Genomic DNA, 26,702 nt, shown 5'->3' with positions numbered 1-26,702 from the left:
GTTTGTAGAAACATACGTGGACAGAGTGTTGTCAGTAACCCTGAATGAAATACAAGCCATAAGTATTGATGACATAAAACAGAAAATGACAGTGGATGACACAATGGATAAACTAAAGTTAATACTGGAGACAAGAAAATGGCCAAACCCAATTCCAGAGGAATTGCAGCCCTATAACAGATGTGCTGGAGACTTGAGCAGGTATGATGGACTTGTGCTGAGAGGACACAGGATAGTGCTGCCGAGAGCAATGGTGAAACAAGCACTGAGGATCGGACACGAGACTCACCAAGGGGTGGTCCGTACAAAACAATATCTAAGGTGCAAATTCTATTGGCCCAACATGGACCTTGATGTTGAGAGACTGATTAGAAACTGCTCCGCCTGTGTTCTTAACCAGCCATTACATGAAGATCAACCTCTTCAACCATTAGAGCTACCACCTAGACCAGGGGTGGGCAAACTTTTTGACTCGCGGGCCGAACTAGGTTCTAAATTTGGACCGGAGGGCCGGACCAGGAGCAGATGGACGTAGGCGTTGTGTGAAGTCATATAAGCGACCTGTAAAGGTCATTGCATAAAAGATCTTGGCCTTTAGTAGGTAGTAAAGCATGGATATTCCAAACAAGTTTTTTGAAAACAAATGCATTTATTAACAGCATTAAAAAAAAATAATTCACTAAAAAACTGCTATCAGTGATTCTCATAAAATACGACACTGTTATTATGAATAACAATCTCCATCACTTCAATGCCTGCAGGTCAGATTAATGAAAGATGTTTATCTCATGAGATCACATCAAACGGCAAACATTCTGACCAAATATATCATCTTGAAGAATCGGTGAAAGCATACATCCAAATAAACTAATCAAAACAGCAACACGGTGAGGGGTATCTGAAAATCAGAGCAGAGTTTTAACTCGCAAACACCTGGTAACAGAGGTGAGGAAACGGGAAACACTTGCTTAAAGTAAGCCTTAAGAACTTTACAGGTTAAGATTAGTCGCAAATAGGTGGTGCATCAATGTCCTTGAGCATCCTGCATTGTTTGAAAATGAGAATGGTCGCTAGTTTCAATCCCTGCTATGTGTACAAATCATATTCAAAATGCATTTTTTTACAATAAACTTGAGAGCCTCCCGTTCATTTTCAGTGGGAACAGTGTTGTTGGTGTCCCTTTTTTGCTAGTGCGTCATAGTCTGGAGTAAAATTTGTTGTGGCAATTCTTAGGCGAGATCCGAGGTGTTGGTCCGTTTACCTTGATCTGTGACGGGTTGATGTTGATGTGGCTGAACGTCACGTCGCGTACGTCGAGCCAAATTGGCCACTCTTTTTTAAACACTCGGCACTCACTTCTTTTTTTCGGGCCACTCATTTTAATGGAAGGATTCCAGGGGAAGGTTTGTGGGTGGCTTTAGCGCAAAACTGCATCTGAAAGCTCAGCGCGCGAATTATAAGAATGCTGTCGTCAAAGCCCACGCTCTAAATTCGGGACTGATACGAATAGAGCGAGAGTGCGCCAAGTCCGTACTACTGAGTACGTACACGCACTTGTGAGTGTGCACCGAGCTTTCTGACACGGCTTCCGGTAGTAAATGCGCAGGCGAGCGCTTCGCCATCTACTGGGAAAACGCAGTCATTGCAGGCAAAATGACAACAAAAAAAAAAGTTTAATAATACAATTTGTTCAGGGTTGGCGGGCCGGATTAAACGGTCCCGTGGGCCGGATGTGGCCCGCGGGCCGTAGTTTGCCCACCCCTGACCTAGACCATGGACCAAGATAGGTATTGATTTGATAGGTCCTATCCAGAACCAGTACATCCTAACCATGATAGACTACTATACTTCATTTACAGAGGCTGTCATCATTTCTGACATTTCATCAGACACTGTAGTTGCAGAAGTAAAGAAGGTATTTGCTAGATTTGGTTACCCTTTAGAGGCAGTCACTGATAATGGCAGGCAGTTTGTAGGAAACTGTTTTGAAGACTTCCTTAAATCCTGTGGAATCAAGCACATTAGAGCATCACCTTATTATCCAAAGAGCAATGGGAAAATTGAGAGATTTCATAGATACCTAAAGAAAGCCTTAAGAGCAACTAAATGTGAAGGAAAGGTGTGGAAAAAAGAGCTTTCACAAATTTTAATGGCATATCGCTCTACACCACTACGCATCAGGAGAGACGCCAGCCATGCTTATGTTTGGACGAGACATCCGCACCAAGTGTCCAACTCTGGAGAAGGCGAGTGAAGTACCAAAAGAAAAGGAGAAAACTGTTGATATCAGAAGCCATCACACGGAGTACAAAACTAAAATGAAACTGTATGCTGACCAGCACAACAGAGCAAAGGACCACAACTTTAAAGTTGGTGATGTTGTTTACATTGCTAGTATGGAGAACGGAAAGCTGGATTCTACTTTTAAAGATGTCAGATATGTTCTTTTGAGAAACACAGCCGACAATTCTCTTGAGCTGGTCAATACAGAGGATGAATCAAAAGTGATCAGGAATGTCAAACATCTACGACATACGCCCATTATAATGGACTTTGATGTTCCTGAGCATCCATTGGTTCATGCTCAAATCAACAGTGACTCTGTGGATGTGCCGATTGCTAATACCGACCATGCAACCCAGAGACCACCTGAACCGGACCCAGCTGTATCTGATATCATCACTACCAGGAAGGGCCGAGTGATAAGAAAGCCCATCCGATACAGAGAGACTTGAAAAGAGAGACTATAAGTTTGTTTGTTGTTATATGTGAGACAACTTGTATTGATGTAAAAAGAAAAAAAATGTTTTTGTATTCTAAACAAAGGAGGAATATGTAGTATCGCTGTTGTTATGTTATCGCGAGAACAGCAAATGACTAGAGAGCGAGCAAGGAACTAGCACAGGGGTGGGCAAACTACGGCCCGCGGGCCACATCCGGCCCACGGGACCGTTTAATCCGGCCCGCCAACCCTGAACAAATTGTATTATTAAACTTTTTTTTTTGTCATTTTGCCTGCAATGACTGCGTTTTCCCAGTAGATGGCGAAGCGCTCGCCTGCGCATTTACTACCGGAAGCCGTGTCAGAAAGCTCGGTGCACACTCACAAGTGCGTGTACGTACTCAGTAGTACGGACTTGGCGCACTCTCGCTCTATTCGTATCAGTCCCGAATTTAGAGCGTGGGCTTTGACGACAGCATTCTTATAATTCGCGCGCTGAGCTTTCAGATGCAGCTTTGCGCTAAAGCCACCCACAAACTTTCCCCTGGAATCCTTCCATTAAAATGAGTGGCCCGAAAAAAAGAAGTGAGTGCCGAGTGTTTAAAAAAGAGTGGCCAATTTGGCTCGACGTACGCGACGTGACGTTCAGCCACATCAACATCAACCCGTCACAGATCAAGGTAAACGGACCAACACCTCGGATCTCGCCTAAGAATTGCCACAACAAATTTTACTCCAGACTATGACGCACTAGCAAAAAAGGGACACCAACAACACTGTTCCCACTGAAAATGAACGGGAGGCTCTCAAGTTTATTGTAAAAAAATGCATTTTGAATATGATTTGTACACATAGCAGGGATTGAAACTAGCGACCATTCTCATTTTCAAACAATGCAGGATGCTCAAGGACATTGATGCACCACCTATTTGCGACTAATCTTAACCTGTAAAGTTCTTAAGGCTTACTTTAAGCAAGTGTTTCCCGTTTCCTCACCTCTGTTACCAGGTGTTTGCGAGTTAAAACTCTGCTCTGATTTTCAGATACCCCTCACCGTGTTGCTGTTTTGATTACTTTATTTGGATGTATGCTTTCACCGATTCTTCAAGATGATATATTTGGTCAGAATGTTTGCCGTTTGATGTGATCTCATGAGATAAACATCTTTCATTAATCTGACCTGCAGGCATTGAAGTGATGGAGATTGTTATTCATAATAACAGTGTCGTATTTTATGAGAATCACTGATAGCAGTTTTTTAGTGAATTATTTTTTTTTAATGCTGTTAATAAATGCATTTGTTTTCAAAAAACTTGTTTGGAATATCCATGCTTTACTACCTACTAAAGGCCAAGATCTTTTATGCAATGACCTTTACAGGTCGCTTATATGACTTCACACAACGCCTACGTCCATCTGCTGCTGGTCCGGCCCTCCGGTCCAAATTTAGAACCCAGTTCGGCCCGCGAGTCAAAAAGTTTGCCCACCCCTGAACTAGCAGCTAACAAGAAACGGACATGTGGAAATAAAGGAGTTGAAGTTAAACAAAGACTATTTTATTGAGGAACACAACAGCGGGGTTTATTTTGGCTTGGAACGGATTAATTTTTGTTCCATTATTTGTAATGGAAAAATATGATTTTGAATTCGAACGATTCACTTCTCGAACAGCCTTCTGGAACGGATTGTGGTCGAAAACTGAGGCTCCCCTTTACCTCAAAATCACGGCCCTCAACACCTCTTTGACAGTAAACCTTTTTCTAGATAACGCTTTACAAGCCCGCGCCGCAGAGCTGTGAGGGCGACGTCCGTCTGCTCAACGATCTTAACCGCTTCTTTGCTCGCTTCGACGCTCAGAACAGCACTTGCCCGCCGAAGACCCCTCCCCTTCCACACGAGCAGCCCCTGTGCCTCTCTGCCGATAGCGTGAGGAGGGCGCTTGCCGCTATCAACACCCGTAAGGCGGCGGGCCCTGACAACATCCCAGATCGAGCGCTGAAGGACTGCGCTGGGGAGCTGACGGGTGTCTTCACGGACATCTTTAACATTTCCCTGCAGCAGGCCATCGTCCCTTCGTGTATCAAGGCTGCCACCATGGTACCTGTGCCGAAGAAACCTGCTCTGTTGTAACTTTAAGTTGCTCATCATACATTTATTGATTTGCAGGATTGGAATTTATGTGATTTTATTTTGACACACCGGAAGTGTTTTATTTCGAAGGTGTTTTTGCGGAAATAGTTTGCATTCCAACTTGTCTATTGTTATCTGAGAACAGCGTGTCTTCCTTTTCGTTCTATACAATAAAAAGAACAGAAAACGTACATAAAAGATTTTAGAGCCTCCGTCATCATTGAAGAAGCCGTCACTACGTAACATTTTGGTGCCGAAACCCGGGAAGTAAGAAATTAACCTGTGCGTCGAACGAAGTGAACAGCTAACGGCTCTGTAGAGTAGTAGCCGTGATGACGGAGGGAATGGAGCGATTGAAGAGGAAGCGAGCGACTGTCCGCGCCGCTACAACGAAGCTGTTTACCCGTCTCGAAGAGGAGATGGGAAAGGAAATACCAGATACTAACAAGCTGCGTGAGCTAATGGCAGTTTTATCATCGAAAGAGGAATGTTTACTGGACTTGGACAAGGGCATAGAAAATGAAACGCCCACAGACGATCTGGACACTGAGATTGCAAACACGATGGATTACATGGACCGGGTTCTCACGTGGAAAGTCCGCGGCACCTCCTTCATCGGGTCGCAGGAGAACATCAGAGATGTCCCGAGGATGCGTGTTAGCGATGTAAGCACGGGCTCATTTGCGTCACACTCCAGACAGACTGTTAAACTTCCGAAGCTCATGATAGACAAGTACGATGGTGAAATAAGCCAATGGCAGGAATTTTGGTCACAGTATGAAACAGCTATTCACAAGAATGATGCACTATGCAAGACAGAGAAATTTACCTATCTCAGATCCTACCTGACTGGAGCAGCTGCAAGAACTATTGCAGGGCTCACAATAACAGAAGCTAACTATGATGCTGCAATAGAGCTACTCCAAAGCCGTTTTGGGAGAAAGGACATTGTTATAAGTGCCCACATGTCCAAATTACTGAACTTGACACCTGTTAGAAAATCCTCTGATGTTGCTGCTCTGAGACATTTATATGATGAATGTGAGATCCAGATACGCAGCTTGGAGTCTCTGGGAGTGCAGAGTGACACCTACGGCTGCTTGCTTTGTCCAGTGCTTTTACAGCTTGTACCAGAGGACATTGCACTTGCCTACACTCGCCAACCAAACTCCACCAACGACTGGAAGGTACAAGAGTTGATTCAGTTTCTGCAAAATGAGGTGCAAAGCAGAGAACGGGCGCTTCAGCTGACAAGACCTGGCCAAAGCTCCAAAGACTCTAGCCCACAACACAAACATGTGGGCAAGTCATCCTACGCCGACAAACCCAGAAAGTGGAGCATTCCGTCAGCAACCGCTTTGCATACAGCCAACACCGTGCCCCGGACCTGCATGTATTGTGACAGTAGCGAACACAAGCCAGAGAACTGTCCTGAATATACTGTAAGTGCACGTAAGGATAAGCTGAAAAAACTTGGACGGTGTTATGTCTGTTTAGGCCCAAAACACATCGCAAAATACTGCAGAGTGAAAGTTTTGTGTAGCCTATGCAACCGTAAACACCACTTGTCAGTGTGTGAGCAGACTGAATCCAAGACCGATATTGATACTACCAAAGGTAATGAAAATACAGAAGCTGTGTTGTCTTCAGTGGCAAGTCCTGTAAAGGTCAAGACAAATACTCAAAATACTGTACTGCTTCAGACTGTTAAAACATGGACTGTAGGGCCAAAAGAGAGAAAGATAACTCGTTGTCTGTTAGATGGAGGCAGTCAGCGTAGTTTCATTCACAGAAGTGTCGTCAGAGCTCTGGGACTGCCAGTTATAAGACAAGAGACACTAACCCTCCATGTCTTCGGTTCCACTACTCCAGTAACGGAGAAACGTAATGTTGTAAAGGTTGGGCTAGAGAATATGTGGAACACTGAACGGAGACTTGAGATTGAAGCTGTAGAGACTGCTGAGGTGTGTACTGCGGTGATAAAGGTTCCGAGTGAGCCCATTCAAGAAGAAATAAAGAAAAGAGGATTGCAACTTGCAGACTTCCTTTTAGAGGGCGCAAACGACCAAGAGTTGCAAGTGTTAATAGGAGCAGACTACTACTGGCAAGCAGTTACTGGTAAGGTCCAAAGAGTCACAAATAAACTGGTGGCGGTTGAAAGCATTTTTGGATGGGCTTTACAGGGACCAGTGACTACCTCCAGTGTTACAGATGCCACTTGCATGCACATTAGTTTGTCTGAAGACACCCAGATCTCAAAGCAGTTGCATGCATTCTGGGAAGTGGAGTCCTTGGGCATTATAGACAAACCTGCAGAAAGCCCAGAGGACACAGATGTCCGACAAAACTTTGAACAGACAACAACATTTGACAATGGACGCTACCAGGTTGAGTTACCGTGGCGATCTGACAAAGACCGACTTCCAGATAACTTCAGGGTAGCTACGAGACGCTTTGAGAGTCTTAAGAGAAAACTGAAAATGGATGCAACCTTGTATTCTAGGTACAACAATGTAATACAAGACTATCTAGAGCAAGGGATCTGTGAAGAGGTTGACAAGGAGAAGGTAGATAACAAAGAGACTGTAAAATATTACATGCCACATCACGCTGTTTTGCGAGAGGACAAGTCCACGACAAAACTTAGAGTGGTATTTGATGCTTCCTCACATGACAAAGACAGCCCTTCTCTTAATGACTGTTTGCACACTGGGCCTAACCTAAACCCAAACCTGCTGGATGTGCTCATCAAGTTCAGATTATATGAGATAGCCTTCACTGCAGACATAACCAAGGCTTTTCTTCAGATTTCTCTTGCGGAAAAGGATAAGGATGCTGTTAGGTTCCTGTGGATGCACGGACCTCCAACCAAGGACTGCAAAGACGAAGTTCGCATCCTGAGAATGAACAGAGTTGTTTTTGGCGTGTCTCCCAGCCCATTCCTGCTTGCTGCCACCATTAGAAAACATCTCCAAGCGTTTGAAGCAGAGCAATCAAAGGCAGTACAAACAATCAGTGACTGTCTGTATGTGGATGATTTTATTTCAAGCGCACCCACTGTACAGGAAGCTCTATATGTGACAACTGCAGCAAAGGACATTCTTTCTCAGGCAGGCATGAATCTTTGCAAATGGGTCACCAACTCACCTGATTTGAGTGCTATGTGGAAGGAGACTGGAGCAGAGTTCACTGGAGATGCAGAGTCCTGTGGAAATGTGCTCAAAGTGCTAGGTCTTGTTTGGAGACCTGAGAAGGATGATTTTGTTTTTGATCAAAGAGGACTAATGGACATTTTGAAAAACAGGCAAGACACAAAGAGAGGCGTCCTACAGACATCAGCCCGTATATTTGACCCCATCGGGTTTCTCACTCCATTTACTGTCAGAGTTAAGTGCCTTTTTCAAGAAATGTGGGAGAGAGGGCTCAGTTGGGATGAACCATTGCCGGATGATCTTACTGAGAAATGGGAACAGTGGTGTTCAGAGCTACCACTTCTCCACCTGTTGGCTGTTCCCAGGTGGTACCATATTGAGAAACACCAAGAGTCACACACTGTAAAGCTGTACGTTTATTGTGATGCAAGTGAAAAGGCTTACAGTGCCGTGGCATATCTACATGGACGAAACAAACAAGGAGAAACTGTTACCAGTTTTGTGGCTTCTAAGTCACGAGTTGCACCACTGAAGAAAATGACACTGCCTCGTTTGGAGCTGATGGGTGCACTTATTGGAGCAAGACTGGGACACAGTCTTCTCAATCCGCTGAACATGGAGAAGAACCAGCTCAACATGAAGACTGACTCAATGATCGCTCTTCACTGGATCCGCAGCCCAGCTCAGCGATGGAAGCCGTTTGTCGCCAACAGAGTGACTGAAATACAAGAGCTCACTAACCCGGAGTCGTGGTCCCACTGTGCTGGCAAAATGAATCCAGCTGACTTGCCAACACGAGGTCAGCATGCAAAGAGCCTCATTGAGAGCCAGCTGTGGTGGAGTGGACCCACTTCACTGCATGCAGCTGACACAACCCAGGACATTGACAATGACCACGTGGTAAATGAGGTGAACACTGAACTGAAATCTAAGCATCAAGCTGTTGTCCAACTCACCAGTGCTGAACAGACTGAAACTTTGTTAAACTTAGAGAAGTACAGCAGGCTCAAAACTGTGTTAAGAATCACTGCATGGGTAAAACGATTTGTTACCAACCTAAGGTCCAGTCAGAAGGTTCAGGGAGCATTAACTGCAGAAGAGCTAATTGCAGCTGAAACCCACTGGGTAAAAGTTACACAAGAGAGATGTTTTAGCTCTGAAATATCCCAGCTAAGGTTAAAACAGAATGTGAAGGGAGAATCTAAACTCCGAGACTTGAGACCATTCCTAGATGAAAACGGTCTACTTAGTGTTGGAGGTAGACTACAGAACTCGGATATTAGTTTCAGAGAGCAGCATCCCTGGATACTCCCAACAAATCACAAGTTTTCAGAGTTGTTGGTTCTATCATGCCATGAAAGAGTGATGCATTCTGGTGTCCGAGACACATTGATTCAACTAAGAGAACATTACTGGATTTTGAGAGGAAGGCAGCTGGTTAAACGTCTCATTTCAGGCTGTTGCATTTGCCGAAAACTAAAGGTTACAGCAGCACAACAGATCACTGCTCCTTTGCCGCGAGACAGAGTTACTGAGTCACCTCCTTTTGAAGTCACTGGTGTAGATTTTGCAGGACCTTTGTATGTAAAAATTAAAGGGCATCAGCCTGCAAAGGCATACACTGCACTATTTACATGTGCAGTAACAAGAGCAGTACATTTAGAGTTAGTTTCGGATCAGACCACAGAAAATTTCCTATTAGCTTTAAAACGATTCATAGCAAGACGAGGGCTATGCAGGATCATTTATTCTGATAATGCTAAAACATTCAAAAGAGCGGACAAAGATTTGAAAGAGTTATGGAACACTATGAAGGAGTCAGAGCTCAGAGATTTCTTTGCAAACAAAGGAATCACTTGGAAGTTCATAGCTGAGCGAGCTGCTTGGTGGGGGGGCTTTTGGGAAAGGCTGGTGAGATCTACGAAAACTTGCTTGAAGAGGGTACTAGGGAAAGCATCCCTGAACTTTGAAGAGCTCACAACTGTACTTTCTGAGGTTGAAGCAGTGTTGAATTCTAGGCCTCTGTCCTATGTACATAGTGATGCTTTCGAACCCCAGCCACTTACTCCTTCACACTTCCTGGTTGGTAAACGCCTGACTTCCTTGCCACCAAAGACTGTTTCTGTACCAGCCCATGTGAGTACTGCCAATCGAGAGGAGCTCGGTAAAAGGTGGAAATATCGGCAGAGACTTTTGACCAGCTTTTGGAACAGCTGGCGCAGAGACTATTTGATGAACTTAAGATCAGCTCACAAGGTGGACACTCCTACCCCAACAACCCTTAAAGTAGGAGATGTGGTTTTGATTGGAGAGGATAAGATACCCAGACAGATTTGGAAAATGGGGAGAATTGTTGATGTTTTTCCAGGCAGAGATGGTCTTGTACGTTCGTGCAATGTTCGCACTTCAACAGGCAGTTTATTAAGAAGACCTGTTCAGTTATTGTATCCCTTAGAAGTGTGTTAAAGATTAGCCCAAATTTATGAACATTTGTTCATCGGGCGGGAGGATGTTGTAACTTTAAGTTGCTCATCATACATTTATTGATTTGCAGGATTGGAATTTATGTGATTTTATTTTGACACACCGGAAGTGTTTTATTTCGAAGGTGTTTTTGCGGAAATAGTTTGCATTCCAACTTGTCTATTGTTATCTGAGAACAGCGTGTCTTCCTTTTCGTTCTATACAATAAAAAGAACAGAAAACGTACATAAAAGATTTTAGAGCCTCCGTCATCATTGAAGAAGCCGTCACTACGTAACATGCTCCGTCCTGCTTCAATGACTACCGCCCTGTGGCACTGACGCCCATCATCATGAAGTGCTTTGAACGGCTTGTCATGGAGCACATCAGGTCCATTCTCCCCCCCACCATAGACCCCTTCCAGTTTGCGTACTGAGCCAAACGGTCCTCTGAGGATGCCATCTGCTCTGCCCTCCACTCGGCCCTCACCCACCTGGAGAGAAGGGACTCGTATGTGCTGTTTGTGGACTTCAGTTCTGCCTTCAACACAATTGCGCCACAACGACTCATCTGCAAACTTGACAAGCTGGGCCTCAGTAACTACCTCTGCAACTGGCTACTGGACTTCCTCTGTCAGAGGCCTCAGGTGGTACGTGTTGGCGACAATATCTCCGCCAGCATCACGCTGAGCACGGGGGACCCCCAAGGCTGCGTGCTCAGTCCGCTGCTCTTCACCCTGCTGATGCATGACTGCACTGCAACATTTTACCGCGGCACCATTGAGAGCGTCCTCTCCAGCTGTATTGCTGTTTGGGGGGGCGGCTGCACTGAATACAACTTGAAGGCCCTGCAGCGCGTAGTGAACACGGCTGGTAAGATAATTGGTGCTTCGCTCCCCTCCTTGAAGGACATTTACACATCCCATCTCACCCGCAAGGCGACCACGATTGTGAGTGATGTGAGTCACCCCGCTCACTCTTTGTTTGAGCTTCTGCCCTCTGGGAAGAGGTACAGGAGCCTGCGCTCCCGCACCACCAGACTCACCAAGAGCTTCATACTCCAGGCTGTTAGGATCCTGAACTCTCTCCCCCCTTCTGGGTAGCGTCCTGTACTTTTGCACTTTATTCTGACACTTGCTCCATTTTTGCTCTTTTGCTCTTATTTATTATGTTATTTATTATTTATTCATCACTCTTATTTATTCATTGTTTGTGCCTTCTTGTTTTTATTTTTTGTGTTGTTTACTTGTATGTATATTGTGTACTATGTCTTGTCACCGTGGGATAACGGGAACGTAATTTTGATTTCTTTGTCTTGGCAGGTGAAGAAATTGACAATAAAGCAGACTTTGACTTTGGCTTTCAGAGACAAGCAGTATACTCAATGAGGAATGATTTAGATTTAGGATTTAGGACTGCTGTGCAAAATTTTACATCCCTGATTTTGCATGAACCATCAATGTCCTTGCGGAATAAACACAGTGCGTGAAAAATCACTTTTACTTTGGCAAGTGTGAGTACAGTAGGTCTCTCTCGCGCTCTCACACACGCGCACGCACACACGCGCACGCACACACGCGCACGCACACACGCGCACGCACACACGCGCACGCACACACGCGCACGCACACAAACACACGCACACACATACACACACACACGAACACACACGTTAGGGATGGGCGATACCAATGATTTTGGAATCGATCCTATACCAAGTATTTCCTACCCAAAAACCCGATATCGATACCGGAAGTGTAATATCCCGCCCAAAAAACAATTTAAATGCAGTGGCATTCTTGCTCTTGGAGAGTCATCTATTGAATTTTGTAGAAAAAAGTATTACGTCACGTGAATTATTAACCTTTTTAGACATTAGTGCATTAGTGGAATATGCATATTAATAGTATAACTTTAATAAAAAGGAGCTATTCTTTACTTTTCTCTCTCTCTCTCTCTCTCTCTCTCTCTCTCTCTCTCTCTCTCTCTCTCTCTCTGTTGTTGGGAAAAAGTTTTGTCTTTTAGTATAATCTAAAAAGAGACATGGTACCAACAGAGATGCAGGGCTTAATCGTCATGAGCAGCAAAACTATCAATTTGTAAAGCCACTGGATACTTACATTTAATATAGTAATACTTGTTAGGTTACGGATTTTAGCTATTGATCTGACTCCAAATTGTGATCAACACTTAACACAAAAATTGCCATGTTCTAATCCACACACTGGCGCACCTAACAATTTTGCGAGTTCGTTCTGTCAAAGAGAAGACCAGTAGATCAATCAGACCGAATTTACCAATTGTTTAATCTTGTCAAAGCAAGCTAATACAGGCGCCTGGGTCTTGGGTCCTTAACACAAAAACTCGTGTGCCTTCGTGACCAGAAAGACGACACATTCTTCCGGGTTGCCCAGTTTTAAAGAAACACAATATGAATATTCAAACATGCAAAAGATTGTGTGGTGATTGGTCGATGGTCTGTGGTCATCTCCTCCTCGTTTGGGTTTTCCCTTGCTCAGCACAGGTGTCTGGACCACAAAGACGAGTTGTTTTCCGCGTTCCCATCGGCCTTGAGATATGCTCCCTTTCTGGACCTCCTGTTCCACAATACTTTGAAGAAAACAAATTCATGTAGCCTGCACATTCCTTTCCACTTATTAAGCAACCACACTACTACTAGAAATTATATTGATATGGTTATATGTGTCTAACGGAGCCTTAATCAAATGTGTTTGCAAACTGCCGAAAGTACATTTCCCTTTATACTTTAGTGTTGTTTATAGGAAGTGGAGTTACAAATAAAACGTATGGCGTTCGACCACAAATTGAAAAGGGGAAAACTTTATTTATAAATGACTGACTAAAGCGTAGTAATTATTGCTTCAAATAGCACATCAACCACAAATGCTTACAATTTTTGGTTAGCACCTGATACCTGGATATGTCTTGCCTTTCTGAAACGCTGCTTCTAAGGTACTTTGATACCTTAGCCTCGGTGTGGCTGCAGGGTTTTCCGTCGCTGCCTTAGTGTCTGCGGCACGTTTCAACTGCAGCTCTTCATGAACCGTGGGGTGAATTTTGCTTAAATGTTTTGTCAAGTTTGTGGTGTCGCCACAATATTTAATTGTTTTGTGACATATTTCACATTTTGCCTCGTTGTTATTAAGTAAAATATAATATCCCCAAACCAGACTTCTCTTGCGTTCGGACTGGGCCGCCGCCGTGGCCATGCTTGTTTGTGTTTGTTTGGATTGGAACGGGAGGCGGAGGAGGAGGGCTTGGCTTGTGAGAAAAGGGGGCGGGAGCAAAGCAGAGCAGGACACGCCGGTGCAGCAGGCGGAAGGAAAAGTAGTGCTAGCATGAGTGCAAGTCGTCAAATTGGAGCAGAAAAAAATGAGGAAAAATATAATTAAATAATTGTAAGTATCGATATTTTAGCTAGGGAGATCGATACTCAAAAATGAGCAGCCTGGATCGATATATCGATACTTTTGTATCGATCCGCCCATCCCTATGTGATAGGCTCCAGCACGTCTACTAACCCCGTGGGGAGAATCAGTACAGAAATTGGATGGATGGGCAATATAAAATATTCTCTCTGGTGTCTGCAAGCGTTATCAGTACTCACGGCGGGTGGATTCTGAAACGTGTCTGCAATGTAAAGTTGATTGTTTGGCTACCATAGGCATTTTTAAAAGCCTCTATGTTAATTTTAAAACCTTTACTTTACATGGTCGTTTTTAAATAAAAGCCTTCATGTTTAAAACAAAAGCCTAGTATACACAGTCAGTTTTAAAGCCTTACAATTTAGACAATTTAAACAAGTATACTTGTAACACAACAAGTGTTAAAAAAATTGCTTGTTCTAAACATTGACGCAAAGGATCGTGGGTACGTGATCGAGCGCTCAGCCAATGATGGCTGTGTTGCCAAATACCCTAATGACGTCGGCACTCTTTCTAATACAATCTAATAGGGGTGTAAATCGCGGGTTTTGCCACGATACGATATAATATCGATATAAAGAACTTCGATACGATATTTGCCGATATCTTAAAGCCTGCTGCGATTCAATCACGATATATCGCGATATAGTGCTCTACGATCGATATTTTTTTTTTTAATAAAAAATATAGAACAATATCCTGATTTATAACAATTCATACGCAAAATCCACAAGGTACTGCAAACTCTTTATTTAGGAAATTACAAGAGTATTGTAGTATACAAATTGCTTACTTTAACACTTAACTTTGATGTCGTGTTTTTTCTTTAAATGTGCGGCGAGATTTGTGCTCCCTGAATATTTGATCACCGTATGGCAGGATTTACAAACTGCACGTGTCTTGTCCGTTGAGCCATCTTTTCTTTGGAATCCAAAGTGCTTCCAAACGAATGACTTGAAGCCTAAAGGGGAGCAAATTTCCTCGTCTTTTTGGACACTAGCCATAGCACCAGCCCAGGAGCCGCGTACTAGTTGTCGACTCCCCTTTCACGTGCCTGCTCTGCTCACAACACAACAACGCCGCGCACTGCTCCCTGCTCCCGGAAGAGGAAGCAAGCAACAATGAACTGGATTTCAAAATAAAGTCGCGTTTAATGTCCGAGGTCAAACACGGCGATATAAATCGATGTTTACCTTTAGCATCAATGCCAATAAATCGTAGAGCATAATATCGATTAATTTATGTGTATCGATGTATCGTTACACCCCTACAATCTAAACATAGTCCTTTACTAGTCGTGGTTGCCCTCTGGGTAAAAATGGTACACTCGCAGATGACTTCCCGCCGCCCCTCGTTGATGAATTAAGACTATACTTTCAGGGATCATTTCTATAGTTATTAACTTGAGATATGTGTTTCTAAAATGAACGGTCTCGCCAACTACGATGATGAGAAATGATGTTCCTTCCTGAGCGTGAAGCTAGCGGAGAATAATGATGTTTATATCATAGATTCTCCACTTTTGATGAGCGTTCTATGCTTCCTAGTGGAGCATTGAGGGGAGGGACATGATCAGAGTAGTTCTTTGAAATTGGTTAAATAAAAATTAAGATAATGTAGTGGCGTACTCCTGATATTCAACTCAGTCGATTAACAGTATCGTCGTATTAGTTCAACTAACAAAAGCCTGTTATGTATTTCTGAAGTACTTTTGTACTGAAGTACTTATGGCTGTATTCATTTACACGGCTTAAATCTTTACAACTTCGACACAAATCTGAATTAACTTTAATAATAAATATTTTAATGGCTAAATTGTTTATTGTCCCTTACATATAGTATAATTAGTAGAAAATATTTTAATTTATTGCTCATATTAGATCGTTTTATAATTGAATGGGTGGATGTTACCTGTAAGCTATGGCAGAATTAATGGCAACAAAGCAGGAATTTTGATTACTTTCCATTGACAAGTACAGGAAGCTCCGCTTTCGCAGAGCATCAAAAAAATTGAGATATACTCTTGTCGTTCCTCCCCACGGAAATCTTTAGTAAAAGGCGAAAGATTTATACGATCTGAAGAGAAACAAGAGTGAACTGATTTCGGCTTGTCCAAACGGGCCACCCCATTGCTGGTCTCACCAAAGTAACAGGCGGTGTCACACTAGCAACCATTTCCTTTTAATAAAAATAGATCTTCATATATTTGCCAAATTTAGGAGGCCTTAACACTCAACTAAGATGTATAGTTCGAACAAGTATTTGGTGTTTGGCAATTCTATGGAAACGTTTACACTCTAAACGTGTCGTTGTGAGTCCATGCTTGCTCTGGTGCGTTCGGTTCCAACTCCCTGACCTGTTTGTTTGCATTGTGCACGTTCTCCACTCTGGTTTCCTTCCATTTCCCCCAAACATGCATGATAGGCCCATTGAGCGCTCCAAATTGCCCGTAGGTGCGAGTGCGGACGGTTTTTCGTCTCTGTGTGCCCTGCGAGTGATTATTATTTGTTAAAGCGTATATGCCGTTACACCGCTAGATGGCAGCAGCGTTGACTTCCGCACCTGACCACAAAAAGAAACGGGAATCACGTGATGCGCAGGAAAAGAAGCATTAGTATGAGTCGATATATTTAAACCGTAACTTGAATTGGTAGTCTTGTAGTGGGTTGACATAATTCACCCGGAACCTAAGTTCACGTTGCCGAGTTCCGGTGGGATGTTTTACACGTGTGGGAGTTTCCTGTTTGAGGAGTGTGTGTTAGGATCTCGAAGGGAAAAGAGTCGGCCCGTGGTTGAGAGAAGCTAATTATAAATGTCATTAAAACAACTGCCGTTGGCACCGTCATTTATCACTCCGCCTCCGACTCCAGTCCTTGCACACCACACTGGTGACCCTGACATCAGTCCCGCTGAGGATTCCGGGACTGAACAGAATACCGAGCGAGACGGCATGGCGCATTCCGCCGTCCTTAGGCTGCCTGAGTTTTGGGAGACTTCTGCAGCAACGTGCATGGTTCGCACAGGCGGAGGCTCAGTTCGCCCTCCGGGGAATTACGGATGACGCCACATGCTACTACCACGTTGTCTCGGCACTCGGAAGCTCCACCGCAGCCAGAGCCGTAAGTTTCATCACTTCCCCTCCGGCCCAGGATAAATATGCAGGGCTCAAGGCTTATCTCCTCAGGATTTTTGAACTGTCGCGATCCGAACGAGCCCGGCGCCTGCTTGCTATTCAAGGCATGGGGGACAGCAAACCCTCTGAACACATGGAGATGATGTTAAACCTGCTGGGTGGGGAAGAGCCGAATTTTCTTTTCATTGAACTGTTTCTGCGACATATGCCGCCGCACGTCCAAACGGCCCTCGCAAATACGACCATTACGGAGCCGCGTGCTCTTTCGGAGGAAGCGGACCGTTTCTACTTGGCCACCCAGCGTTTCGCCCCTGGTGTGCTGGCCCCAACACGCAGCTACACGTCCCCGAGCGCTGGCGTTTCCCCTGGCAGAGGACGCGCTGCAACTGACAGCCGCACCAGCACAGGTTTGTGCTACTTCCATGCACGTTTTGGCGCCAAGGCTAAAAGGTGCCGCTCCCCTTGCAACTTCGACACGACGGGAAACGCCAAAGCCTGCGCTCAGTAGTGGCCGTGACCGCAGGCAAAAAGAACCGGCTGCTGTTCGTTGAGGACTCCCTCTCTGGTCGCAGATTCCTCTGTGACACCGGCGCCCAGAGAAGCGTCCTGACGGCTACAGTGGACGACGCTGCTGGAGGGTTGCACGGCCCGCCCTTAACATCCGCCAACGACACCCCCATCAGGACGTATGGCACAAGGACTGTGGACATATGTTTCGGGGGTCAGCGTTTCACATGGGACTTTGTCACTGCCGACATCTCCTTCCCCCTGCTTGGCGCAGATTTTTTGTGCGCCCACGGACTGCTCGTGGATGTTAAGAACGGCCGCCTGGTGGACGCGTTAACCTTCTCCTCCTTCGCATGTGTCCGCGATGAGGGGAATTATGTGGGTCTCTCCAGTTCGCTCTCCGAGGGCGACATGTACCAGAAACTCCTCGGAGAGTTCCCCAGCCTTACACGGCCCACTTTTGCCGCCACCACAGCTAAACATGGGGTCGAGCACCACATCGAGACCAAAGGCCCCCCCATCTACGCTAGGGCCCGACGGCTCAACCCGGAGAGACTGACAATTGCTCGGGCCGAGTTCGCCAGCATGGAACGCCTTGGCATTGTTCGCCGCTCTGACAGCCCGTGGGCCTCCCCACTCCACATGGTGCCTAAGCTGGACGGTGGTTGGCGCCCGTGTGGCGACTACCGCCGCCTCAATGATGCCACCACGCCCGACCGCTACCCGGTCCCCCATGTTCAGGACTTTTCGATACATCTAGCAGGGAAGCACCTGTTCTCCAAAGTGGACCTGGTGCGGGGTTATCACCAAGTCCCGGTGCACCTTGCTGACATCCCTAAAACGGCGGTGGTGACTCCTTTCGGGCTTTTCGAGTTTCTTAGGATGCCCTTCGGCCTGAAAAACGCGGCCCAGTCCTTCCAGCGGTTGATGGACTCTGCGCTTAGGGACATGCCTTTCATCTTCGTCTACTTGGACGATGTCCTCGTCGCCAGCTCCTCGGAGGAGGAGCATGCGGCACACCTGCGGGCCCTTTTCACAAGGCTCGACCAGCATGGCCTGATCATTAACCCGGCGAAGTGCGTCTTCGGGGTGCCGTCGATCCAGTTTCTTGGGCATCTCATCGGCAGTAATGGGGCCACCCCCTTGCCGACAAAGGTGGAAGCAGTCTCCGCTTTTCCCCGCCCACGTTCGGCCCGGGGGCTCCGGGAGTTCCTTGGGATGGTTACGTTCTACCACCGATTCATACGCCGGGCGGCCCACATCATGCACCCACTGTATGGGGCCCTTAAGGGTAAGACCCCCAACCAGGACATCGACTGGACCCCCGAGAGGATCAAAGCTTTCGAGGATACTAAGGCTGCGCTGTGCCAGGCCACCTTGTTGGTCCACCCGTCGCCTGGAGCCCCGGTCGCCCTCACAACCGACGCATCTGACTACGCAGTTGGTGCTGTATTTGAGCAGTGGGTTGGTGGCGCCTGGCAACCGCTCGCCTTTTTCAGCCGCCAGCTGGTCCCTAGGGAGCGCAAATACAGCACATTCGACAGGGAGCTACTCGGCGTCTGGTTGGCGATCCGCCATTTCCGCTCCATCCTGGAAGGCCGTGAGTTTACGGTTTTCGTCGACCACAAGCCCCTCACGTTCTCTATGTCCAAGGTGGCTGAGCCCTGGTCCGCCCGCCAGCAGCGTCAGCTGTCATTTATCTCTGAGTACACCACAGATATCCGACACATCGCCGGCAAGTCCAACATGGTCGCCGATTGCCTCTCTAGAGCGGTCGTCCACACGGTTCAGCTGGGGCTCGACTACTCAAGTATGAGTGCTGACCAAGCCTCAGATCCTGGGATCCAGTCGCTCAAAGACTCTGACACTGGGCTGCGTCTGGAGGTGGTCGCGGTTGGCGACTCAGGAGTCAGGCTGTGGTGCGACCTCTCCACCGGCCAGCCTAGACCACTTGTCCCTGCCGGCTGGCAGCGGGCTGTCTTTGAGGCGATACACGGCCTGTCCCATCCTGGCAGAAAAGCGTCCGTGAGGCTGGTGGCTCAGAAGTTCGTCTGGAAAGGGCTGAAGAGGGACGTGCGGGCCTGGGTCGACTCGTGTGTGGCTTGTCAGCGTGCGAAGGTATACCGCCATACCAAGGCCCCGTTGGAGCCGTTCACTGTCCCCGAGAGGAGGTTCGACCACGTCAACATCGACCTTGTGGGCCCGCTCCCCCCTTCCCATGGTTTCACCTACCTCCTCACCATGGTGGACAGGACGACCCGTTGGCCTGAGGCCGTCCCCCTCTCCTCAACCTCGGCTGCTGACGTGGCCCGGGCGTTTATTGGCACATGGGTCGCGCGCTTTGGAACACCTTCAGACCTCTCCTCGGACCGGGGTGCACAGTTTACTTCCGAGATCTGGAATGTGGTTGCTGGAGGCCTGGGCGTCAAGCTGCACCGCACCACCGCTTATCACCCCCAGGCTAACGGGCTGTGCGAGCGGTTCCACCGCTCCATGAAGGCTGCTCTACGCGCCAGTCTGGTGGATGGCAACTGGGTGGACAGACTTCCCTGGGTCATGCTGGGCCTCAGGACGGCCCCTAAGGAGGACTTGCAGTCCTCGTCCGCTGAGCTCGTCTACGGCCAGGTACTACGAGTTCCAGGGGACTTCATTCCAGACGCCACAACGCCTTGGTCGGCGGCAGGGCAGCGGTCCGCCCTGCTGGAAGTTGCCGGGACGTTCGCACCTGTCCCCACGTCACGGCACTGCACCCCTGTTTCCCGGGTGCCCACCAACCTACGCTCGGCGGGTTTTGTGTTCATCCGCCACGACGCCCACCGCGGGCCGTTGCGGCCGCCTTACGACGGGCCTTTTAAGGTCTTGCAGCACGGGAGTAAGAGCATGGTCGTGGACATCGGCGGTAGGCCTGAGACTATCTTGGTTGATAGGATTAAGCCTGCCCACGTGGATGTTTCCCGGACGTTGGAATTGGCGCAGGCCCCACGCCGCGGACGCCCCCCAGCGCCTCGCCCCTCCGACCTGACCGAGCTCCCACCTGCCCGACCGACAACGCGACCGTCCAGCCCAGCGGTCTTTCCGGCGGCGCCCCCTACCCTTGACCCCCTGCCAGCCCCTGCCACCTACACCCGCTGTGGTCGGGCTGTCGTTCCTTTCCGGCGCGGGGATTTTGACTATGGGTGAATTCTGGGGGGGCTTGTGTAGTGGGTTGACATAATTCACCCGGAACCTAAGTTCACGTTGCCGAGTTCCGGTGGGATGTTTTACACGTGTGGGAGTTTCCTGTTTGAGGAGTGTGTGTTAGGATCTCGAAGGGAAAAGAGTCGGCCCGTGGTTGAGAGAAGCTAATTATAAATGTCATTAAAACAACTGCCGTTGGCACCGTCATTTATCACTCCGCCTCCGACTCCAGTCCTTGCACACCACAGTCTCTTTATTTAAGTGGTTTCCTCAGACCAGTTTCAGTACATCGCTTCTCGGCCTTTTGGCTAAGACCAGGTGTAGTATCTGTTCTTATCAGATTAATAACTGATACGTTCCCTATCCGGGGACCATGTATATATTGGATTTTCGCAACAGGGAGATGGTATAGGGGCTTGCTCCGTCCACTCTATGCATCGACCTGGTATTGCAGTACCTCCAGGAGCGGTGCGCCCCCCTCTACTGGGCAAATAAAAAGTAGTTTACATCACAATCCGTTAGCTTCATTCTCACAGGATGAAGCAGAAAGTCAACGACGTCTTGATCGGATTTGATTCAAGTTCATGTTGTGTGCTCACTGTTAGAGTGGTGCTCACTCTAACTTATTTTGCAAGAACCACTCGGAGACAAGTTAGTCGTTTTGGGCACCTGCAGGCGGAGAGTCCATTCGTCACTGTGCGTACAGCAATGATCGAATGACGTCTGACTCTCGCTTCCCACAAGACCATCTTTATTAAGAGAAAAAGAGTGGGGGTGACCATAGACTGAATAGACAAGTAAAAAAGGCCCTTGACCTCTAGATTAGCAGGGCAGGGGATGTTTTACGACATTGTGTAGGATGGAACAAGCTAGGTTATTTATTACTGGTTACACACCAACATAAGCATAAAACTAATCTACCAAGGTTATTCATTACTGGTTACATACATTCCAACATAATCATATGATCAAGATAGTTTTGGAAAACCCTGACACTCACCTTATATCTTTATTAGGTAATGCACTCTGAATTTAATCAGGACCCGAACCGATGTCTTTAATCACTTTTATTCATGAAACAGAGGGCCATCAACTTGCCGCTCTGTCTGCATATTCATTTCCCTGAACGTCACTCCTTCACTACGTCATCACGTAGGCCCACAGTACAATATCAGTACATGACATCCCCCCTTTCCTTAGAAATAAACTGTACCATCACATACTAATATTGACCATGTAATTTACATCATCATCTTTTGCTAACCGAACATTGTATTGTCTAACTTTTCTTATGTAACCCATAAACATTTTTTTCTCTTAAACAGTGAACAATATATTCAGACACAACCCTTTACTTTTACTTTGTCACAAAGTCTTTGAACTTTGCTGGTATCTTTTTGACTCTCTGGGGCCTCATTTCAGGTTCCTGAGCTTCCTCTTGTGGTGTCTGGTTGCAACTGTCCACATTTCTGCTCAGTACATTTTCCTCCCCTTCAGTAAAAGTCTTCGGTGTGTCATGTCCTTCAGTATTCTCATATGATTGGTATTTCTTCACGTGAGTGGTATTCCGGTGGTAGCGAGCTCCAGTTGGGGATTCAATTACCACTTGACTTCCAGTTTTACTCACGACTCTATGTGGGGTTGGATTGAATGGTGTTGTGAATTTGTCCTGTTTGTCCTGTTGTACCAGTACTGTGTCTCCAATGTCCACATTTGAGTACTGGGCTCCTCGTCGTTCATCAGGATAAAGCTTTGCTTTCCCTTTTTGTTCAGCATCCCTGTCACGAACATCTAGAGCCGTTGTTTTGGACTCAGAGAGGTCAGGCAACTTTCCTCTCATTTTCCTGTTGAAAAGAAGTTCAGCTGGACTTTTCCCTGTCGTGGGGTGTTCAATGCTCCTGTAAATAGTTACATATTTCCTCAGTTCACGTTTCCAGTCCAGCCCTTCTGCCTGTGCAATCCTGATTCTCTTCATCAGTGATGCATTTTGACGTTCCACTTCTCCATTGGCTTGTGCCCATTTTGGTGGTGTTCTCACATGTTTGATTCCATTTGTTTCACAGTATTCCCTGAAGAAGTCAGATTTGAACTGTGGTCCATTGTCCGATTTGATCGTCACTGGTAGTCCATGCCTACTGAAAATGTCCTCAATTCAGTCAATAACTCTGTCCGTGGTTGTAGACGTCATTATTTCATACTCATAGTAGCGACTGTAATAATCTACTAAAACAAATATAGACTGACTGTTTGGTACTGGTCCTAACAGATCTACAGCCACGTCTTGCCATGGTCGATCTGGTAAGATTGTGTTCCTCAAAGGCTCAGGTGGATCTGGTCTGGCCACTATTTGACATCCATGACAAGCTTTACAGTATTTTTCCGCTGCCTTATCCATGCCAGGCCACCACACTTTTGTTCTGAGATGTTGTTTTGTCCCTACAATTCCTAAGTGTCCTTCATGAGCTAATGCAAGTGCTTTTGCTCTGAGTTTTTCTGGTAAAACTATGCGGCTTCCACGTAACACAATGTATCCAATCACACAGAGTTCATTTACAATGGGTGCATATTGTTTACATTTTTCGAAGTGTCCAATTTCAATTGCATTTCGCACCTCCGTCAGCTCTGGATCTACAGCAGAGGCTTCTTCTACCTCTCGTGTGGTAAGCGCCTTTGGTGTTGCATTAACTGCAATGAATCTCACATACTCTTCAGATTCATGTTCATGTATTCCTTTTGTCCCTGTGTCTGACAACAACCTAGATAAAGAATCAGCAATATTTTGTTTTCCTGCAATGTGCACCACCCGAAAGTCATAAGGTTGAAGTCTGAGGACCCATCGCTCTATACGAGCACATGGTTTGGATCTTTTACTGTATACGACTTCTAATGGCTTGTGGTCTGTGATTAAGTCAAACCTACGTCCGTACACATATGGATGTAGCCTTTCGCATGCCCAAACTAATGCTAGGGCCTCCCTTTCTGTTTGTGAGTATCTGCGTTCACAATCTGTCAGACTACGACTAACGTAGCACACTGGTACCTCCTCAGAATCTTGTTTTTGTACAAGCACTGCGCCTAACCCTACAGGACTTGCATCTGCGATTATTCTGGTAGGAGCCTCTTTGTCAAAATAAGCTAAAGTACCTGCCCCGGCTAGTTCAGTCTTTAAAGTCTGAAATGCTCGTTTTTGTTCTGGTCCAAACACAAATGTAGTCTCTTTCCTGGTCAATCTCCTCAGTGGTTCAGAGAGCGTTGCAAACTGGGGTATAAATCTACTGCTGAATCCTACCAGTCCTAGGAAACTTCTCACTTCAGCTGCCGTTTTTGGTTCTCTGGCATCCTTAACAGCTCTCACTCTCTCCTCAGTTGGTCCAATGCATTTCTGGGTCAACAATATGCCCATGAAAACAAGTCTGTCCATGTTAAATTGGCATTTTTCCACATTCAGTGTTAATCCGCATTCTGAAAGTCTTTTCATGACTGCGTGCAGGCGCTCGTCATGTGTCACCTGGTCTGGAGCGTGGATGATCACGTCATCTGAGATGTTCTCCACACCCTCGATGCCTGCTAGTGCATTGGCTATCTCGTGCTGGTATTGCTCACTAGCGGACGAGACTCCAAATATCAGTCTTTTGTACCTGTAAACACCATTATGCACAGCAAACGTTGTTATTTCTCTGGACTCTGGGGTTAGCTCTAACTGATGGTAGCCCCATTTGAGATCAAGCTTACTGAATATTGCAGAACCATTCAGACCTTGCAGTATTTCATCCACTGTAGGGATGGGGGTATCTCTCCCTCACAATAGCCTCATTAGCTTTTCTCATGTCTAAACACATCCTAAGGTCTTTGTCATGTTTCTTTGGGAGAATCACTACCGGATTTACCCAGGGAGTAGGACCTTCAACCTTCTCCACAATGTCCATGTCCATCAGTTCCTTGATTTTCTTCTCCACTGCATCCCTCAAATGATAGGGTATCCGTCTCAGTGGTTGAGCGACTGGTTTCACATTTGGGTCTATGTACAGTGAGATTTGTTTGGTGTTTAATTTACCTACTCCTTTGAACACATTTGAATACTGTTGTTGCAGAATACTTTTAACATCTGTGATTGCTGCAACGTTTTCCCCTATTTTTAGTACTCCAAGCTTAATAGCTGTCATTTTACCAAGGAGTGGTTCACCATTACCTCTAATCACAATGAATTCAGCTTCTTCAGTCCTGTCACCTATCTCGATTACACATTTGAAAGCACCTTTGACAGATAGTGTCTGGGTTGAGGAATATGCATACATATTTCTCTGCTCTTTGGGCACATATGATTCACATTTTATGTTTTCAGCTTTTAGCTTCTCCCAAACATTTTCTCCCATGACATTACTCGTTGCCCCAGAATCTACTAACATTTTTAACTCAACTCCCCCTACACAAAATATTAGTCTTTCAGGCATTTCACAGTCTTTCACCATAAATGCATAGTCATTGTGCACAGTCTCTACAGCATTAACGCTTTGCTTCTTTTGTCCTTTGGTACGACACATTTTTGAGAAATGGTCCTTACCGTTGCATTTATGACATGTTTGTCCACGTGCTGGGCATTTGGGATCCTTACCCATGTGGTCAGTGTAGCCACACCTGTAGCACTGCTTCTCTGCTTTATTGTCATCACAATTCTTCAATTTACCTTTTGGCCTTGTGAACTTTCCTTTTTTCGTTGTGATACGACTGATCGTTTCCCCCTCTTTCTTGATACTGCTCCCATTCATTGCTGCTAGTTGCTCTTCCACTCGCTCACATTGCGATGCCAACTCCAACGTGCGAGCCAAAGTCAAACCAGGTCCATCCTCGAGAAGCTTTCTCTTCACGTATCCAGAACAGCATCTGCTCAGGATAGCGTCTCTAATTTGATTGTCCTTGTCTCCTTGAAAGTCACAGTCCTTCGCAGCCTGACGTAAACGTGTACCAAACTGTTGCACCGTTTCTCCCTGATTTTGGAACAACTTGTGGAAGGATTGGCGCGCGTACGCTGCATTCACTTGGGGAACAAAGTAGGAGTCAAGTGTCCTTACTGCTGCCGCGCAGTCGGTCACCTCACCCGTGTTTGGTAAAGTGAAGAAAACATCCTGCACGTCCTGTCCCGCCAAATGCAAAAGTAGAGCGCGTCTTCTTTGTTTAGTAGCATTGGTCGTATCCTCGTTCATTATCAGTCCTTTACCGTCAGCATACAACTCGAAAGATGTTAGCCATCGTGTCCATCTTGGCCCGAGAGTAGCTGGATCAGTGCAGCAAGCAAACGGTTGTAGCTCCGACTTAGCCATGTTAGCTCAAACTTAAACTTGCTCACGAAAATCGTCGTCGTTATCTCCTCTTCCTTAGAAGGTGGACGTCATCCTCGTCGCCATTGTTGTGTGCTCACCTTATATCTTTATTAGGTAATGCACTCTGAATTTAATCAGGACCCGAACCGATGTCTTTAATCACTTTTATTCATGAAACAGAGGGCCATCAACTTGCCGCTCTGTCTGCATATTCATTTCCCTGAACGTCACTCCTTCACTACGTCATCACGTAGGCCCACAGTACAATATCAGTACATGACAGTTCATGACGGTTCATCTTAGGCGGCAGCAAGAATTTACGTAACTGTTCTAAAATATGGTCAAAATGTCTTTTTTTGCTTGAGATTTTCCTATCATTGTTCCAGGATCTTTTAGTACAATTCTTGTTCTCCAAATGTTAAGAAAATGTCATTTTCAAAATTCGTTCAGAAAAAGAAGTATATATATTTTTCTGCGGTAATGTTGGAGATTTTCAATAAATACAAATTCATACCGTTTTAGGGTTCTCAGGAGAAAAGAGGCACTGCATGATGGGCATGTTTTGACTTCATTTATCGGTTTATTATAGTTGCTGGCATCACCACTAGACGGCGACTCTAGGAAAAAGGAGGTGAACAAAGACGTGGAGGCAGTA

At 46.1% G+C, this 26,702-nt stretch overlaps 3 non-coding genes across 3 annotated transcripts; 2 read left to right on the top strand and 1 right to left on the bottom strand.

Moving 5' to 3' along the window:
• Positions 1–15,276: 15,276 nt before the first annotated feature.
• On the top strand, positions 15,277–15,494 carry LOC133145896 (small nucleolar RNA U3). The gene has a single exon (XR_009711142.1). It is a non-coding gene; the product is annotated as a small nucleolar RNA U3 (small nucleolar RNA).
• A 399-nt stretch (positions 15,495–15,893) lies between these two features.
• On the bottom strand, positions 15,894–16,008 carry LOC133145991 (U5 spliceosomal RNA). The gene has a single exon (XR_009711232.1). It is a non-coding gene; the product is annotated as a U5 spliceosomal RNA (small nuclear RNA).
• A 5,009-nt stretch (positions 16,009–21,017) lies between these two features.
• LOC133145880 (U2 spliceosomal RNA) lies at positions 21,018–21,208 on the top strand. Its single transcript, XR_009711128.1, has one exon. It is a non-coding gene; the product is annotated as a U2 spliceosomal RNA (small nuclear RNA).
• Positions 21,209–26,702: the final 5,494 nt, after the last annotated feature.

Source organism: Syngnathus typhle, linkage group LG21 (assembly GCF_033458585.1).
Source record: "Syngnathus typhle isolate RoL2023-S1 ecotype Sweden linkage group LG21, RoL_Styp_1.0, whole genome shotgun sequence".
NCBI lineage: Eukaryota > Metazoa > Chordata > Actinopteri > Syngnathiformes > Syngnathidae > Syngnathus > Syngnathus typhle.
Note: the sequence above shows the minus strand (reverse complement) of the source record. Positions and strands in the feature narration are given on the sequence as shown.